This window comes from Falco peregrinus, chromosome 11 (genome assembly GCF_023634155.1).
Source record: "Falco peregrinus isolate bFalPer1 chromosome 11, bFalPer1.pri, whole genome shotgun sequence".
NCBI lineage: Eukaryota > Metazoa > Chordata > Aves > Falconiformes > Falconidae > Falco > Falco peregrinus.
The window spans coordinates 5,351,285-5,370,836 of record NC_073731.1 but is presented as its reverse complement, the minus strand read 5'-3'; the positions used below and the strand labels follow the sequence as shown (position 1 = coordinate 5,370,836).

At 40.7% G+C, this 19,552-nt stretch overlaps 1 long non-coding RNA gene across 1 annotated transcript in view; it reads left to right on the top strand.

Annotated features, from left to right (window-relative positions):
• Window positions 1-19,552, top strand: part of LOC114012509 (uncharacterized) — a 366,234-nt gene continuing 346,682 nt past the window's right edge. Inside the window, exons 1-3 of the long non-coding RNA XR_008749105.1 lie at window positions 1-158; window positions 13,533-13,708; window positions 17,226-17,295. This is a non-coding gene — a long non-coding RNA (uncharacterized LOC114012509). The remainder of the gene's footprint in view (window positions 159-13,532; window positions 13,709-17,225; window positions 17,296-19,552) is intronic.

The following is a 19,552-nucleotide window of genomic DNA, read 5'->3' as shown; positions in this document are numbered from 1 at the left end:
GCCGTGCGGGCGGCGCGCGCTGCCTCCCGCCCCCAGCGCCGGCCTCCCGCGCTTCGCCATTTCCCGAGGCGCAAAGCAGTTGCTGATGGCGAGGGGACTGATCTTTCCTCACCCAGCGGCGAGACGGGGGCGTCCCTGAGGGTGCTGAGGGCAGCTGGGTAAGGGGAAGGCAAGGGGGTGGTGAGGGGTGTGGGGACAGCGAGGCCGCCGTGACCCCCCAGCTCGGCCTTCCTCACGCTGAGGGGTTTGCGCGGCAGCTCCCGTTTTGGCGGGCACCGCTGCGGGCGGGTGGCCGTGACTCCCTCACCTGCCCGGCGCTTTTGTGCCCTCATTGTGGAATGAAGGTGCTTGAGGCACAGAGAAAGGCATGTTTTTCCTCAAAAGTTTTAAAAATACCTCAAAAAAAGCTAAGAAACAATGGTGAATTTGTGTCTGGCGCTGCAGCCCTGCTGCCAGCCCGGCCCAGAACCCTGGAACATTCTGGTGCTTCTCCTTGCAGGGTAGTGGGGACCACCCAACTGCTGCCTCCAGCCTGCGTGGTCAAAATTAGGAGGGGAAAAAAAAAAACCAAACCAGAAAGGGCAACAGAGGTACAGGGATAATTTGGAGCAAGGCACAGAAATGTTGGCCATAGCGAGCAGGGCATATTTGTGTGCAGGGGGTGCTCTGCAAAACATGGCAGTGTAAACCAGGACCAGTGTGGATGCGATGCCTTATTTTTCCCCTCCCCTGTGGAAAAAAGACAGTTTCCAAAACATTTGCTGTTTTCTTGTGAGATTGTCCCTACCTGCCAGCCAGCACCTGGTGTTCTGCAAACCAGTGAGATGCCATGAGAAGAGGCCAAGGAGCTGCTAACCAGCAGGCAGCAGCAGCAAGGACGGAGAGTAATAAGCTCAGGAAGGGACCAAACAATGCTGTGCAGCTGTTTTTGTTATACTACCGAGCTGTAAAGTTGAAAAATGATTTGAAAAGCAAGGGATGTGCTGGGAGTACTGGCGTGTCCTGCTTATGGGCGCTTGGGGCATTCTGTGCAAATTGAACTTTTTTCCCCCGTTTTTTTGGATGGCTTAATATCGCAGCAGTCGAAGGGAAGAGCAACAACACGCTTGGAGTGCTGAGCCTCTTCCATGATCCCTCTGGCACTGAACTGCACCAGAGTGAGCTGAGGACAGAGGCAAAGCCTGGCTGCTCCCTGTCTTCTCATTGTTGTAATCCAAAACGTGGAGGTTATTTCAGTGCGGAGGTTGCACATGAGAAGGCCCTCAGTTGCTTTTATTGAAAAAATATAAAAAATAAATAAAAAAAAATAACTGGGACAAGAAGGATAACTTCTGCATGATTTACTGGACAGCAAGGGGACCAAGTGGAGGGGCCTTGCTGGAGATGGAGCCATTTGCACTGGAGGAATGTCAGGCCCATCAGCTGTACCCAACCCAGCGGTTTGTACGCTGGTGCTCTGCAGACTGGTTGCAGCCCCTGGGAGTGAGACTTCCTACATCCCTTTCACAAGTAAATAGCAATATGTAACTTTTCACTGCAGGATTATTTGATAATTGTGAGTCAAGGGCGTGTGGAGGTTTTTGGGTTGGTTTTTTTTTTTGTGTCTGTTTTGTAGAAAAGGGATGGAAAGACAATTACTGTGTCTTGTGACTAACGTAATATGTGACTCAAAATGTTAAGCAAGAGTGCTGATGTGATAGCCTTTTCCCCACAACTTGAATTCAATGCGAGAGGTGTGAGGTTGAAATGCGAAATAGTTCCCCTGAAGCCAGGTCGCTCTGGCTTTGAATCCAAAGCCACTGGAGCTGGAAGTTAGTTCGTAACCTACAGAAAGTGAAACTGTGTAAGGGGCTTATTCCTATTACAAACTCAAAATTTAGATGTTTCTGCTGTACTCTTTGTGTTTTGATTTAGCAGATAGAAGGTGGGTTTCATGCATGAAAGCAAGAGGGTGCTGCGGCATTGAAGCAGCCTCATCGTGTCTGGGCCTATAACCCTACTGGAGGGTCCTGCTGTGGCTTAGGCAAAACCTGCGAAGGAATCTCATCTTTTTCTCCTAGCCACACTATCATTCTAGGATTTGTATGATTCCGATTTGGATTTCGTCTCTGTGGGAATGGGTGCTGGTGCTCCTTTCGCAGGATAAGATGGTTGTGAAGTGTTCTTTCTGCCCCTTTCCGATGTGCCTGTCCATATCTCTAGTCCAAGAAGTGTGAGGAGCTAGGAATGAGACTATGAAAGCGTGGTTCCCTGCAGGGGCTTCTCATGTGCAGGGTCTGGAGAGGCTGAGTTCTGTGCAAAGGACAAATAATTTATTTAACTTAGCATTTGGGGGTTTCAGAATATGGCTTTAGGCCAAGTCTGAGTGACAATAAAAGTAATTATTCTATGAGAAAATTGGATAGTTACGGGAGATCTAGTAAATCTAGAGAACTGTCATTTATTTTGAAAAAGTGAAAGAAAAAAAAGGGGGGGGGGGAGGTGGACTTTTTTACCTTTGTGTTGAAATTACTAAAAAAGAATAAAGAAAACAAAGAAACAAAACAGTTACTATGATAATTTAATTTTTGGTGCATTCTCCTCTGGGAAATATCACTAGAGAATTCTTATGCAGCTAGGGGAATCTTATCTTCCTGTTCTGCATGTGAGCAGAATCTTGATTAGGCTGACTTGTTCCTTAGGGTATTCTGCCAGTGGTGTTTCTCCTGGAGAGCAATTGTCTGCTGTGGCTTCCTGGGTGCTTCTTGAGAAAAACGATGCCGTAGTCCCACTGAGGCAGAGGCCTATTACTGCTTAAGTATAGTGCTATCAGTTAGAAAAGGATATGCACTAAGAAAAGAAAATGCACTATTTTTGTCTTTAATAGTTCAAGTTCGTGTTCTTCTTCAGGAGTGGCTTCCCTTGTTCAATCTGTACTGGGACCTCTCACTGAAACAGTATTAGCAATTTTGTTGGTGGTATGTACTGTGGTGATCCTGCTCTTGGAAATGTCTGCATGCACTTGGTTTCTCTCTGTTTTGGTGCAATGGTGCACTGACCTGGGTGATGCTCCTGATACTTTATATATTAAAAAAAGCTTAGCTATTGCAAATACTTTCTGCAACGTGTGAGGTTTTCCAAAATTACATGTTGCAAACATTAGTTTAAAAGAGGCAAGAAATTCAGGCTGAAGAAGGATGTGAATTACAGAAACAACCCTCCTTGTCATTACTATCTTCCCTAGTTTACCTCTTCCTCCCTTCAAACTATATATTTATGGGTTTGGTCTCTGAGCCTGAGCACAGTTGTTTCATTTCTTCAGGTAGCAGATACAGAAGGAAGCGAAGCTTTAGGTAGATAAACATTCATTTTGTTGTGGAAAACGTGCACTGCCTTGTGGCAGCACATTCCAGAAAGTGTCTTTGAAGGATGTTGGCTAGATCATCCTACCTGTGGGATCACTGCCAAGAGTCTGAGCTCCTCAGCATGGGGGTTAAAGGGATTGCGGTCTGACTCAGGACAAACCAAAGGTGAGCGAGCCCATCTGCAAGCTGATGTCCGACAGAAAAAAAGTGTGCTTCCTCCTGCCCCCAAAATGTTCTGTGACTGTTTTCATGCTTACTTCAGAGCCAGTCACAGGATACAGCCCACCTGTGTGACTTCTGTTGCATCGTACTGCCCTAGATTATGTTTTTTTAATGAAGAATCATTTCCTAAAATATGTTGTACTGTGTTTTGCAATAGGATGGCAAATACTGCTTTGTTTGTCAACTCTGGGATGTACTGTGGATGGCAAATGATTCATTGCTGAATAGGCAAAAATTTCAATTGCAAGAAATGTCTTTAGTTTGGCTTTAAGAAATGTATTTTTTATACAGAAGTCTTGTGGGAACGTAAGAATTTGGATGAACTTTCACAAAAGGAGTTGGAAAGTGGGAGATTAGGCATCTAACACCTTGGCAGATTTGGCCGTAATTTTGTGCAGTTGCTTTAAAATACTAAAATTGTAGCTGTGACTTTATTTATTTCTGACTTCAAGGAAACTTGATTTTATACCTTGCGTTGGGACATGACACGCACAGTTATCCCTGAAACTGGACAAAAGCAAAGCAGATGTATCTGGTTGGGAAAGGATTTCAGTTTTCTTCTGGAAGTCTGTAAACTTTAGCAGATCACACTATACCTCCTATCCAGGAAAGTGTTGTGTGGTTCGAGGTTTTATTTATAGACTTCTTCTACCGCTCCAGTCAGGGTAGATTCATGCTTAATGGAAGCCCAGCAAGGCAAAAGCCAGGTGTTTAGGATGTGGCATTGGTGACTCAGTAGGTGGTACACTTCCTCTCCATCAACATTAAATAAGTGCTTTTGTGTGGTAACAGGGATGGGTTATTTCTTGGCTGACATGAAAAAAACCAAGGTCACTACTAAAGTCTTTGGTACTTGTACAGGAAAGTCTTCTGTTCTCTATAGTGAATGGGAAATTAGCCTCAGGATCTCTTCGACTGAAAAAAACAACATCCTTTAAAAATGAAAGCTAAGTGTATTGCAATAGCAAGAAACCCCAGCTGATGTTACAGTCTCATCGTGCCTCATGTAAAAATAAGGATGGGTAAATGGAGAATTCTCCCTGGTCATGTTCAGGTGGAAACACAACTGAGTGAGCATCAGAGTTTCCTGAAAGAGCATGGGTAAACTGGGAGCTGGGATCTCAGTGAGATGCATTAGTGGAGCTTTACATTTCCTGTCTCTGAGCAGGAATGTGAACAGTATGGCCTGTGCAGTAATCCCTCACGTGTTTGAACTTGAATTCATTGAATTAGATGCTGCTTCTGCAACTTGCTATTTGCTGCTGATTTGGGACTGATTGCCTGACGGGAGGATGAGGGAAGGACAGGTATCATTCTGGCTGTTCAGTTGTGTCATGCCTGGGGTTTGTGTGTCGGGAATGGGGGAATTGGATTTAATCATACCTCTAAGCTGAACCTTTGGGCTGAAAAGGCCCAGTCTTGATGGTGCTGCCATTTGAAGTCCCCTGATACTCCAGTGCTTGGACCCTGTAGAGGGGCACAGGAGCAGTCACTTCAGCTCTCAGAGATCTCCCTGCAGCAAGCCTCTAGATGCAGGAATAAAACTTTATATCCCACAGCTCTGAATCTCCTTGAAACCTGCCAGGGCTCACAAATGACCAAAGCACACATGACTCTTGTTCTGCTTTAAAAAAAAGGGGTGGGGGGGAGGGAAATAGAAGTCACATCTTGGAGAAGTAAATTATTTTTTTTTCACTTTAAATGTTGTTAATTCAAAGGATATTTTCTTAGTGACTGAACAAGGAACTGGAAACCCCATATTATTTCTTCTTTCCTCCTTCAGCCAGGTCCTTCCAGTGCCCAGAATTTTATCTGGTGTGAGCAAAAGGCTCCCTGGATAGACTGAATTGTTTGAAAACAGAGCATTTAGGTGGTGTTTGCCACCTGGCCCAAGTGTAGCTGGATGGCTGCTGAGATGGTGTATCCATTGCAGATGGCACAGTTAGGGGTTTTCTTTTCCAGACTCTGCTTTAAGGGACAGGAGGGAAAATCATAGAGATTTTAATTGTAAAATTGTAAAATGGAGTTTTTTTTGTAAAATCTGAAGTAAACTGATCAGATACAGCAAAGTACAGAGAAAGCTCACTCCTCTGTGCATGTTCCGACAGTGAGATATACCGTTGTTTCTCTTTGGCTACAACTGGACCTAGAACATGGAATTAAACAGCAAAAATTGGAGTCCTGACAAAATGAAAAACTCTTCTGAGCTCAGTTCACATTTAAAATTTGCTTTATTGTAGCCACAGAGACCAAAAAACATTATCATAAGCTCTGATTCTACAGCACAGTTTTACAGCAAATACACCACTTTCCGTATCTCCAGAGCTACAACTTACATAGCCTCTCAGCCTTGTTAGAAAGATCACAGTGCATCAGTTCAGGGGCTTCAGCGTCATTGCCTGTCAAAATGACAAGAGATACATGTTTCTTTTTCCTGTGGGAATGGCATCTACTTTTTTTTTTTTTTTTTTAACTGCATTAAACCATTACATGGGATTATGTAGCATTACATTAAGCAGTTGCAGGAAAAAGTATGTCTTTCTGAAAGTGTTCATGGCCTCACTCGTGTTTCAGTGGAAATCTAGATGTCCTAAATGTTTGCATTATCAAAAGGAATTAGATCTTTAACCTCTGTAGGGACCTTTGAAAACCCTATGAAGTGTCTGTCTGCTTAAAAAATTTTGAAAAGCTGATCCTTAATCTTTCTCCACCTCATTTGCATTGTTCTGTAGTAATATAAAGAAATGCCTGGGCTAATATTGTTCCTTTCTTTCTTAGAGTTAGCCATTGTCTTGACTTCCTTGAAATTGCCCACAGAGAAATATTTGCTGATGAGTGGAATTAAACCTGGTACCTTTCCACCCTGTGTTTTATAAATGAAATAAAATGCAGTGGTTGTGCAGCTTGAAAATATTTATAAAAATACATGAAATATTTTTTCCTACTTTCAGACAGCCGGATAAGAAGTAATGAGTGAAACATTGCAGGCGAGTATGTTGTACGCTTTTAGGAAAGAGGAGTGGCAAATTACTAATATTTGGGGAGTTGCCATCCCAGGTGGTGAGGTTTAAAAGGTGGTACTCTGATTTACTGGGACGTGAAAACCTGTGTCAAGGTGCATGCATTTGTAAGGCACATCAGGAAAACAGGGCCTGGAAGAAGGTAATAAAAAAAATGAGGAAGTGCAGTTGTGATGAAACTTTTGTCAGTTGTTGGTTCATAGCTATCTGCAACTCTTCTGTAAGCAGTGTATAATCGGTGGCACCTGCTAGTAAGCTGTTCTACTTCAGGATAGACAGGAGGAAAGAAGCATGTCTGCTTTTACTGGTAAAGGCAGTTGCTGGAGTAATGTTTCCACTCTAATTTAACTGTCTGTACCGCCTATGTTTTAAAACAAGAAGGTGGGAAAGATACTTTGAGTTATATCCTGATTAGTCATGTACAAAGGAACAAATGTGGAGGAAAATTTTCACTGAACTATAATGCTTACTCATGGTGGGTGTTAGGATTTCTTAGCTGGAGGCTCAGCTGGGGATTAGTGCTACAGAGAGACACCCTGGGAAAGACCACAGAGGGAAACAGTGGCCCAGTTAGTCTAGGGTTTCCGGGTGATTTGTACCTGGTGCTGATGTTTGAAACTTTTTATTTTTCTAGGGAACTTTCGTCTTTTTGAAAAGCTGAAAATCTTTTTACTGGGTGGATTTTAGCTCTTCTGATGAAAAATTGCAGTTTTCTGTGGAAAGCAAAGCCTTTTTGGAGGGAACAGTTCTTATGGACATACAGTTGCTTTAGATTGAAACATTTCCTATGAGCTCCACACATGCAAAATAAACTGTTTCTGAATGAGCTTTGCTAGTGACAGTGAAGCTATCCTAGTAATTCTTGTGCAGGCAGAATGTCCTGGGATTGGCACATGGCTGTGTTCCTTGCAAGTTGTCCAATTTCAAGTTACTTTTAAGACAAGTCATTTTCATTTTGCATTTCAGTAATAAATTTACTGTTACCTGTAATGACTCCTGTAATGTGAGGCTTTATGTTGAGCTATGTGATCTAACAGCTATGACTGCTAGGACCTGCAGTAAACAAAGCTCTAGTAGTTTTTTGCAACTGATTCATAGCAAAGTTACATGAGTTTCTGCATGCTCTACTGGTGATGATTTGAAGGTAGTTTGTGGGCTTTCACTCAAATGCGAACGGTTCCCAAATCTCCAGCAGAATATTTTTTTACATTTGAGTAGCGATAAAGACACAGCTCTTAAAGCTTACAGGAGCTGGGTAGTTTGGGTGGCAGCTGAACCTCCTTTCAGCATAGAAAAAGGGAGGTGAGCTCCAGTGGTTGTGAAAGTAATGCGACTAAGATACTAGCAAGCAGTGCCTTGCAGGAAAATCTCTCAGGTTGGTCTGGCTGAGGAAGTGTTGGAGTACAAATGACAAAAGATGTGAAGATATTAAACAATTGGGATCTGCAGGAAAAGAAGGTTGGAAGGTGAGGGGCAGGGAAGAAGCCAGGCCTTCAGGGAAGCCTGACTGTCATAATCATGGCTGTTTTCTCCTTATGCTCTTTCCTTGCCATCACTCAAAGCCAGATGCATCTTTTTCTCCTGGCCTACTCCCTTTTTCTCCTGAAACTGCTAGGTCAGAGCTAAAGTGCTCTTCCAGGCACAGCTATTACTTGGGGTGTGCGATCTGTACTGGGCTCTAATCCCAGCCTTTACTGACGACAAAGGGCCTCATGGCAGTCACAGTTGTGTTACCATCAACAGATTGAGCAGAGGTCGAATGAATGCCTGGATTAACCCAAAAGGGTCTTGCAGGGGAGCACCAAGAGTCATGACATGTTGTGAACCTGAATTTATTCTTAATTTTGCCGGTGCTGCCTGAGCTTAGTATTGAGGTATTGTTCACCTTCCGGCGCACAGTGAGTCCATCTGGTGGAGGTGGGGGGCCGTGGGGTGGAGGTGGACAGGGGAGAAGAAATGAGAGCCCGTAGCTGACAGAGCCAGTACAGCTGCAGGTTTTCATATCTTTGTCTCAGTCATCTATTTGTGGCATTGGTGATTCCCATGACCTTGGGATTTTGCTGTGAAAGGAAAGTTTTAAAAGTTACCATCTTTTATAATTATAAATAGTAATAAAAACAGAGACAGTTTCTGGGCTCAGTAAATTCCTCACAGCAGGATTCCCCCTTGACACCAATTTCTATTCCAGGCTGCACTCCATTCCCTTTCTGCACTAAACTTTCCCTTCTCTAAAAAGTAACCCTGTGTTGCTCCCAGTAGTGCTGTAGTGCACCATGGTGTCGGTCCCACTGTCTCTGCCACCCCAAGGCCTCCTGCACTATTGCTGTACTCTGATGGGGAAGGATTTTAAGCAAGGACAAGTCCAGAATATTTAAATTAATCTATAAAAGGAGGTTCAGGGAAGTGACACCCAAGCATGCTATTTCTACATGTTTGTAAACAAACTGTATGTTTTCTCAGAGATTTTAAAGCAAGCTTTGTAGGCTGAGTATGGCAAAAATCAGTGGAATCAGCAAATAGTGACCTTTATGATAGAACAGAATGTTAGCTTTAATAATTGTGGCCGGGTCAAGTGATCTAGATCTGGGAAGAAAATCAAGTTAATTTGCCTCTTAGTGTGATCTGATATTTCTTAACATCTTATATCTAGGAATAAATGTCATGTCATAAAACGACAAAGTTACAACCAGAAAAATAGCACGGAGGTTTTAAAATTAAAAAAGTTTTTTTTTCTTTTTTCACTTGGGCCAAAATCTTGTGATATTTTTAAAATAAAAAAAATATTATGGTAATACGGATCTAATAACTGCCTGGAATAAGTCAGATCTCAAATCCTTGTACCTGACTTGTTGTTTTAAAAAGGATACAGTGGGCACGTGTTTGAGCTATACTGATTCACACCAGAAGAGAATCTGGCCATTTAGTGGTTTGGGCTTTTTGGCTGAGTTTGTTACGAGTGTGAAAGTTAAATTGTAATACTGATTCAGTCAAGGCATTCTATAAGCCTTTTTCACCCTCCCCTGGTACCCTGGTTTGTTAATATGTGTTAGTCAGAACTTTCTGGGAGTGACTGAAATGTTTCACTTTGATACTAGTCTGAATTTAGATAGGATTAGATTCTTTGAGTTCAAGTAACTCATTTCTCCCTTAGAGAGAGAGGAAACCTAGGATTCTTACATCGTTGTCATGAGAAGCCCTACCAGTGAAAGTCTACTAGTAATCAGAGCAGGTTTAACCAAAATAGAAAGGGTGGGAAGGACTCTGCTCCCTGAAATGAATGATCTTTGAGTTTTATCTGCTTTTATTTTTAATTAGACAGTACAAGAGGCTGCCTCTAGATAGATTTCGGCATCGAGCACGTCACCAAGTTGCCAGTCATCAGCTGAGCTGTAGCAACTGGTCACACATGTTTTCTTAGACAAATGCTTACAATTAATATGAATGGGAACTGCATGTACAGCTTCCCTAGTGAGACTTGGACTTTTTGTCCAATTTTAAAATATTTTTTATTTTGTTCATTTTACTCTAGAGACATCTGTTTTATTCCAATGGAAATTAAAGAGCTATCCTCGGTCAAAGTTTAAATTTGTTATTAGTGTTACATTATATTTTCAGAAATTTAATCAAGCCTAAGTTCACTCAAGGAAATCAGTTCCTCTTACTAGCCTGTTCCCCTTTTTCTCCAAGTTTTTCATTGACAAATTGTGTTGTATTTTAGTGGGCTGAATTAGTATTAACCTCCTATTCACCTGGTTCCAAGACAATACTGAATGTAAATCAACACAGCCTCATACAAACCTAGGGAACATACATTTCTAAGCTATTTCATTTATTGTCCCTTAATATCTGTCAGCAATAGAAGCTCATGCTTGTGTGTGATATTCCAGTTTTAAGCCCTCCAGTTTTAAGCCCCCCACCCCATCTGGAATGGCAAACTGTTGGATTGGATTGATTTTAAATTCTACTGAAATTCTTTGCCATTTTTTTAATTGTCAGCATCTGGATGTCTCTGGAATTGTCACTGTTGGAAAAAGAAGTTCTTTCTGTGGCTGCATAGAAGAAGTGATTTTGACAGAGGACTGAACTGAATGTTTAGGTATTCTACTGTCTGTATCCTGGGCCTTCCAGAAATTCCATTAAATTGCCTAGGCATGTAGGTAAGCTAAGCGTTGAACCAACTTTCTTGGAATAATAAATACTGATTTTTCAAATTAAGGAAGTCATCCAGTTGATGGAGCCTGTGAATGGAAGAAGGGGAAGTTACTCTGTAAAGCTGCGTAAACACAGAACTTGCTGTATATAACTCAAAATAAGACTTTGCAGCATAACGTGTGCTTCTGAATTTTTACATCATACATCTTCAGTGTTTCCTCTATAAAGGGTCAGAAACTTCTGCTAGAGCTGTTTGCTTTGAAATAAGTTATTCAGTACTGCATCCATCTAATCCAAAGCTTTTCCATCAACACTAAACTGCAAGTTTCCGGTTCTTTGGTTTTCTGTGGTCTACCTTCTTACTCACCATAACCTCTTAACTGCCAGGTCATACATGACTTGTAAGTTCAGACTTGTGTTTGATTATAATATGAGCTCCTATACCCCTTAATATGGCTACTAATTCCATTCTGAAAACTGAAACTTGAGTTTGAAAACAAAATCTTATCTGCTAAAAAGCCTGTTTTACTAGTATGTAAAAAATGTCCAGTTCCATTAAACCCAAATTTTTTTGTCTTGGGGTATAACTTTCTGGTAACATCGGGCATACACTTACTATGTTATTTTTGGCTTATTCACAATGGCTTTAACTCCGTCTTGTCTCAGCCAAAATTGTGTCAAAGGGGGTCAAAAAGGAGGATATAGTAGCCACACTAGGAAGGTAATTTTTCCTTAATATGTTGGGTGTGCTCGCCTAAACCCTGGAGCTTAGTATCTGAAGAACATTTGATTAGCTTGGATCAAGTACAAGTGCTTCTATACTGGAAACTAATCCTGATAGATTTTACAGGATGATTCAAGTTACTAAAACACAAAACTGGACGAAAGCAAGTTAGAAGGAAGGAGGACCCTGGGGCTTGTCTCTGGAAGAAATGTCAGATGCATAACGACTCATTTAATTTTAAGGAGGATGAGTGAGAGGGCGTTGGGACACTGACTAAGGCTGACAGACCCTTGATGGCTGGTGAGATGGGAGTTACACACCATTTCCATTATGTTAATGTCAACTTAAAAACACAAGTATTAATCTTTGTAACTCTCTGCTCTACATAGCCTTCTAGCAACTAAATACAAATAACAGCCTAGCTGCCACATTCCCCCTCCCCAAACTCTGCATAGCACTCTGCTCTTGGTTATGTTTTCTAAGATGGGTGCATGCCCATGGATGGTAGTGACCGTTATGGACAGTTAGGCACATATTCTTCATGCAAAATAAGGTGAAATATTGGCAGTGGCTGTGAAAAGGTTCTCTTGACTCCCACTGAGAATTCCTTGGAGGCTGGGAGTGATTGCTGCAGGGGAGATGTTAGAAACTATCTGATAGATGAGGGAAGATCTTTAGGTTTATGCAAGGGGAAAGAGAACTGTCTGTGTACATGTGATCAAACACCACCAAAGATTGAGAAAAAGGCATGTGTAGACCAGAAGCCTGCTGCCAAGGTGCCGCTTGAAAGGTTTTTTCTCCACATGGTTTTGTTTTGGGAACCTGCGTGTGCTTCTCTACCTCTGGGGAACCGAGAAAGCACAAGAATGCTGCTGTGCACCTGAGAGTCCATGCTGCTTGCTGGAGCAGCAGTGGGTGGCAAAGATACCCTTTCTGGTTTAAAATATGATCTGTGATGAGGTCCTGATATAAACAACCCGCTGAATAATTCACTTCAGCCTTGTTTTCTATCTACTTTAAAATTTTTGAAAATTTTGATGTTCACTGATATATTTCTACTAATTCTTTTCTTTGGTCCTGACCTTTTTTGCTATAGCTTTATCCCTATGTATATATTTCAGAAATTATGTGACAAAACATTAAGACTATGAAAACTTGCTAAAATTTGAATTATGCTAGAAAGCATGAACAATATATTTCATTTTAATAGCTACCCAGTATTTGCTAAAATAGTTAGATAAAATTTGGAATTAAATTATAATGTACAAGAAAGACCACCAAAATTTTTGTTAGTTGTTTAAAATAGCTTAATGTTCCTGATTACATAGGGGAAAAAAATCTGAAGATATTTTGTGTGTAGAAGTAACCTGTTACACAGAAAAGTAAAGAAATTAAAAGGTCAGCTTCTGGTTATTACATTCTTTAACATTTCAGAATTATCAGGTATCATCCTCTCATAACTATTTTATTTATAGCCAAGAGTAAACTAAGCTTTCCTGTTCATGCATGAATTACAAGAGGAAAAGAGACTTTCCTTCCTTCTCAAATCCTAGTCTCTTTACCAATTCTGTATGAACTAGTCATTTTAAAGAACTCGTTACATGGACAAGAATTAGGACAATATTTCTTCTGTTTTTTATAGAAGAGGTCCTGCTATTAGAAGCTAGCTATCAGTTCAGTAAGTGTTGGTTACAGTGACATTGATCTACTCAGTGCTCTAACTTTCTGTATGAGTTTGACAATAAATACATGTATCTCAACACTATTTTAAAAATGTAGTTTAAAATATTTTATTAATTTTTGGGTTTAGGCTTTAGCATGGATTTGTCATTATTGGGTAAATCTTTTTAAAAAAGGAGAAACATCTCACTGACATTTAAATGACCAAATTTATCTGATTTTATTTTTAAATGGCTTTTGAGTCCTAAAAGACAAAATCAAAACTAGACTTGGTGTTGATGTGGGCCATGTCATACAGGGGAGTCAGAGCTAAACTCCCAGGCTTTTCCTGCCAGTGTGAAATGTAGCAGCCTGCTACATCTGATGTTTGTGAAATGCTCTTTTCACCAGGGTTCCTCTGAATCTGCTGCAGCATTCACAGCTGTTGTCATAAGCCTCAACGGTCTTCCAGTCTGTGTGTACTTTGGTGTGAGAATGAAGGCCTGGGACATTGTGGATTGACCTCTTGAAGTAGAAATTCAGATCTTTCTTCTAATCGTCTTTGTGTGGCCCACCTAAACAAGTAGGTAGGTTTTTAAAAAATTGAAAAATGTATTCTTTTCTGCTTAGCTTTTGATATCAGTAACTGATGGTTTCAACACCATTTTGGTGATTTCATGAGCTCTTGTGTTACAGGTGCTCTGTTTGTCAAACTGGCGGGTTTAGGTGCTGTTTGTAATAATCCACCACTAAAAATTACTTGGGTCATGGTCTCCAGATAGTGAACCAAATACTTTTTCAGAGACTTTTCTGAAAAGGTCCTTCTACTTCTGCTCTTTCTGTGCTAACATCTCAGCTGAACAGATAGAACCAGCATGATTCTTTTAACTGATTTCTATTTCTGTTAGTCCTAGATCTGAAAAGAGCAAAGATTTGGTTGATCTCTAGTTTGTGAAGTGGGAGTCAATGAAACTGAAATCTTGTGTGAAAGATTATGTTCATGTTATAAGAGAAAAAACCTTAATAATCCTCTTCCCTGAAAACTCCCACATGATTTCTGTTGTCTTTTTGTGTTGAAATAGCAATGTCTAAGACCTCGTATTGAATTCATTCAAGTTGGTTGCAAGTCTTGCACTATCTCAGCTGAAGAACTGGGCCATAGTGAAATTAACAACGTAAACAATGTCTCTAGGAATAAATGCCAAGGAACCAGGAAAAGTGGTCTAAATTTCTATGTCTTTGACTTAGGTCAGGAAGAAATAAAACAGGGACAGTGTTCTTTTCACAGAGAAATGGACAGGAAGCACAAAGTGTGAAATAAGTCAATTATGTATTTCCACTGCTGTTTATTGGAAAGCAGTGAGAACCTTTTTCCTGCCTATCTCACCACAGGGAAGGAAGGGCTGAACCAAAAAAATAGGAGTTTTCATTTCTAGCTTTTCTACTAAGCTGTTATATGACATTAAGCAAGTGACTGATCATTTTTTTTAGCCTCATTTGTTCTCTTTTGCAACATGAGGGTAGGAAGACCTTTTTTGTCAGCCGTACACATGGGATTTTTCTTGTCTACCACTAGTCATCAATAAAACCTTAAAAAGCTAAAAAAGTTAACCTTTTTATCTAAGTTACTCTCCTCCTAGAGAGCAAAGAGAGACGAGCACCTACAGAGCTGAGCCATCCCATCCCACAGATGGGATGAGTTGTCGTTTGAATGTGCCCATCTCCTTTGACTGTACAATATTTTATGACCAGTTCTTAGTCTGTGCCTCATTTTTACACAGGAGACTGTAAGCATGGACCCTCTCTGTACAACCTAGCGTGTCTTGAGGTCCCACTCTATTTGTTTTTATTTGTACTAGGAATTATGAACTGGAAGGAATGATGCCATGAGAGGGGTAGAGGAGCCTATCTGGGTAGTTCCTAAGACTCGTACTTTCCTGGGATCAGTAAGACGGGATCGCTTGTTGGATGATACCCTCATTAGAAAATGAATTCAATATTCACCCGTAGGATTTGCAGACACTTGGACAAAAGAAGGCTAATAGGGAAGCATTGCTGGCAGCAGACTTATTCTCAAAACATTTTTTAGGCCAATTTTACCCAGCATCATTTTGCAGGTAATTTGCACCTCTGTGTGCATGTGCAGTGTGACATGTTTCCACTAAGCCCAGACCCATTTCCATTTCTGTGGAGTAATCATGTCAAACACATGGTTTGGCACGTCAAACTGAAAGCATGCAGTGGGTAACCTGCTGGCATTCATACCTTGTAGGCTTATTCAACTGGAGATGAATAGACTTGCTGTTTCCAGAAGAAAGCACTTGTATAAGAGTTGTAATGAAAGAGAAAAAAGGTTTAAGCCCTCAGCCTTGCTTGATATAACAGGAATTAGACCACAGAGTCACCACCAGCAGCTTTATCGACCAGGAGTGCTGGGTGACATGGTGGGCCTGCAGAAGTCCAAATACCGTGTGTTTAGTGGCCTGGGATTTCACCTACCTCAGTCCACATAGCTGCAATATTGAATCAGCTTTTGTTGTCCTGAGAATATTTATGATTGTGAGAGCAGAAATCTTAAAAACAAAACAAAACAAAAAACCCCAAAACCCAAGCTGGGATTTTCTTCTGTGTGTGTATGTGTATTATTTCTGGCTACCATGGCATTTTTCCTATGAAATTTGGCTTTGTTCGGTTGATAGTATCGCTTTGGTCAAACCAACTACATTTCCAGACCTGGACTGCACAGACCATTACTGAGGTGAACAGAGGGGTTTTTAGCAAATAACCTCATTAAGCTGTTATGCTTTTTGCTTAGCAAGAAAATGTTCAATGTGCAGTATCACAGTCCTCTGGGCTCCTCAAACCTAGTGAAATTTGCCCACCTTTTCATGAGGTGCTTTTTTTCTCTTGTCACGTGTTCTGTGCTGTTTACCACACATGAGTTACGGATGGTAATTTTAATTTAAACCCCCAAATGTAATAAATTCAGCAGATTAGTATTTGGCCAGGATTGAGTGCTGAGATTGTTCAGTTGACTGTTATGGAAAACACATCAGCCAACCTCATCCCTGACCAGAGAGCAGTGGTTCCATCCCCTTACAAACAAAGCCTTTGTTATGTCTTCCTTGCACTGTGACTCTAGTCTCTACAGTGCATTTGTTTCCAAAGCAAAACAATATATTCATAATCCTTGGCAGTTTGAGTATTTCAGCTTGGATATTCCTGTTACACAATTTACCTACTAGCTGATTGAATGTAAGAGATGACCTCACAGCTGAGGAACAGTATTTTTTCAGATGCCTTGAGCCCTATTTGTTTCTAGTGCAGCTTTAACCAAGAGTGAACTGTAAAGTAGAATCAAAGAATCAGGGTGCCAGTGCTGCTACCCCACACTTTATGCTTTAGAAAGACTCAAGCCTGCTCATTTGGGTAGGGTTTTCAATAGATCACAAAGTTTGGCACTTTGTAGTTAAGATTGGGATTGCTATCACTGTTACACATTCAAGAAAATAAGAGCTGCTTTTTTAGTAGTAGGTTTGGAAAAAATGACTAGTTTATTTGGAGTTTTCAAAGATAATAGGATACTGTATATACTCACAAATACTTATTACTATTGTTATAGTCTGTATTATTTAATTACATTTTACAAACATGAACATACACGTTATTTATAATCACTGGGATGAAACTGTTAGAGTATTATGGATATTCAGTGTGTATCATACAGCTTTTGACTTGTTTACCTGTATTCTGCCTATTGTTTTCCTCCTGGTTATTTATAACATGTCTAGACTTCTATCAGATTTAATGAAAAAAAAAGTCATAATGTCAGTTTCATTTTTCCTCAAATGTGCACCAAACTGACTCTGGCTTGGAGAGCAGGATGAACACCTTCCTGCAGTGCAGACAGTCTGGAAGTCATGTGGTGTTGCAGGGTATCTGTTAGTAGACATAATTTGAGCTTTTCAGGGTAACCCTCACGAACCTTGATTTCCAGTGAGTCATGTGATACCACTTCTTTGTTTTAGATATATAGATGTATAGATACAGATATGTATGTTCTATTTAGACAGGTTTTAAGTGTTTCATTTTTTTTATTTCCAGAAATTCAAAACAAGATCCAAAGAAGCCTAGTGGAGGAAGGTGGGAGAACAACATGTAAAAGGGTATAAAGGTACTGGGCTGCTTTCTCTCTTTTTCTTTGGTTTTTGGTTTGTGGGGTTTTTTTCTCTTTTATCAGTGCAGACTGCATGATCTGCTAACCATTGGTCATGATAGGGTCTTTAAAAAAGCCACTGTTAATTCAGAAAGTGTATAGACTACCTGAGTAAGGACTGCACCAATATTAGGCCTGAAAGATGAGCAATGAATGCCTCTTACTTTTTAGATGAATATTTGTAAGATTAACATACAAAGTTGAAAGTTGAACGAGAGAGGAAGTGAAAATGGAAAGAATGACACTTCTGTACAGACTTTTCTGCCAACCATTTGATTTCTCTGAGAGTGCATTTTTTGACATTTAGTAAAAATTATCTGCTTTATTTGAGGATGTTAAGGCCCTGACCAAGACTGGGGATTGGTTATGCATTGTACCCTGCACACGTAGGGAGAGCTCTGCTCACAGGACTTGCAAAGTGTAGGAATAGATATAAGGACACACAAAGGTGCTATTGTTTCCATGGAAAAGGTCAAATAGCAGGTCACTGGCATAGCCAAGAGTAAAGCCCAATTGTGCTGATGCCTGATCTTGTGTCCCACTTACTAAACTTTGCCTCCTTTAGCAGGAAAGTGACAGCCAAAATGCTACAGTAGTCTGGGGTGGGAACGTGGGTAGGGAAGATGCAGAGCAAAAAGCATGTTCAGCTTTTTACGAAGCTGCCATAATCATGATTTGTCACTAGCAGTAACAAAAATGCCTGTGCAATTTTTGTCGATGGAATTCTGCTCTTCACCCAAGTTTGCTAGTGGATCTTGACTTCTCATACTCCCCCTATTTCAAAATTTCTCTCTGCATTGTGCCTACACAGGCTGATACTGCATTTGATTGTTTTATAACTTTCCAGTGATGAATAGTGTATATACCCAATAGCAATATATGATATTGGGCATCTTTAAGTGATGAAGTGGTGGAAATTTGAAGCCTGGCAAATCATCTTTTCAGGAAGAGTTGGACGAATACTATGTCCATTCTCCTGAAGGCTTTACACACTGGCACATGGCATGTGCGGTGCCTGCCGTAATCTTTCATTAGAAATGTTTTTCCATTTCTGACAGTGAACAATACTGTGGTATCTGCAACACTCATGTTCACTGTAGGAAATGGATGAAGCATACTACGCAAATGGTAATAAAGCTGAGTGCCTGCCATCTCCAAAGACATATCTGAGAAGTACTGCATGGGTAAGAATTAATATGCTTGGAGTATGGTAGGAGTGTGGGGCTCAGAGTCATTCTCCTGAACAGTGAGTTAACTTTTACCATTTAAAACTGAGACCTAGATTTATGTGTTTATAGTCATTTCTATGTCAATACGTCAGTGCTTAGTGCAGATCAGTTCCCTCTGAAGTAGACAGGAATGGTCAGATTTCGTCTTTACTGATGAGTGTACTGGAGCCTCAGAAAGACTTAATGATTTGTTCACACAGCCAGCCAAGATGAAACAAGGGATTCCCAATTCCCAGTTTGTTGTTCTAGTGATTGGTGGAGCCTGTTTCCATTCCCAAGCAATAATGTCTGTCCTGAACCTATTAAGAACGTTCCTTCCTATTCTATATTCCAAACTAGAACAAACTGTACTGATCTGACCCCAGTTGTGAAGCTATAAATTTAATTTACAAGGCCATTTATATGGGAGGAGAAGTAGTGTCAAAATACAAGAATCTATGCAAGGAGAAAACAGAAGAGGCATAGATAGCATAACCCCTATAAAATGTCTCCACATGTGATTTGTGTGGAAACAGTTGCTCTGAGATCAGAAGGAAATCTGTTGCTTTTGGCAGAACTGGTAATTCTACAGCTCAGTAGTTATTAGGGCCTCTGTGTGATACTTTCTGAGCTCTGGATTTATCTTAAAGACTTCCTGTTTTGTAGCTTTCAGTCATGTCAAGTTGTATGCCTTAGCATGATTCAGTTCTGTTGTTATAATGATATCGAGATTTACAGTGAACTGGTAAAAGATTAAAACATAGTATGACAGCAAGCATAAAGATGAAGATAGTCTGGAATGGAAAGTAGAAGCATACAGAAGAAAATTTCAGGCTGGGTGTTGACTTAGAGGTATTTTAGGCACTCCATGTTTTCTAAAACCCCGTCAGTCCAGTAAGCCTGTCCTCACTATAACACTTGTTAGCACTAAAACCCCCTTTTCTTCCCCTGTCAGCTGGCTAATGCAGTGTAGTTGAAACAGTGTAGTTGAAACCAATTGCAGGAGG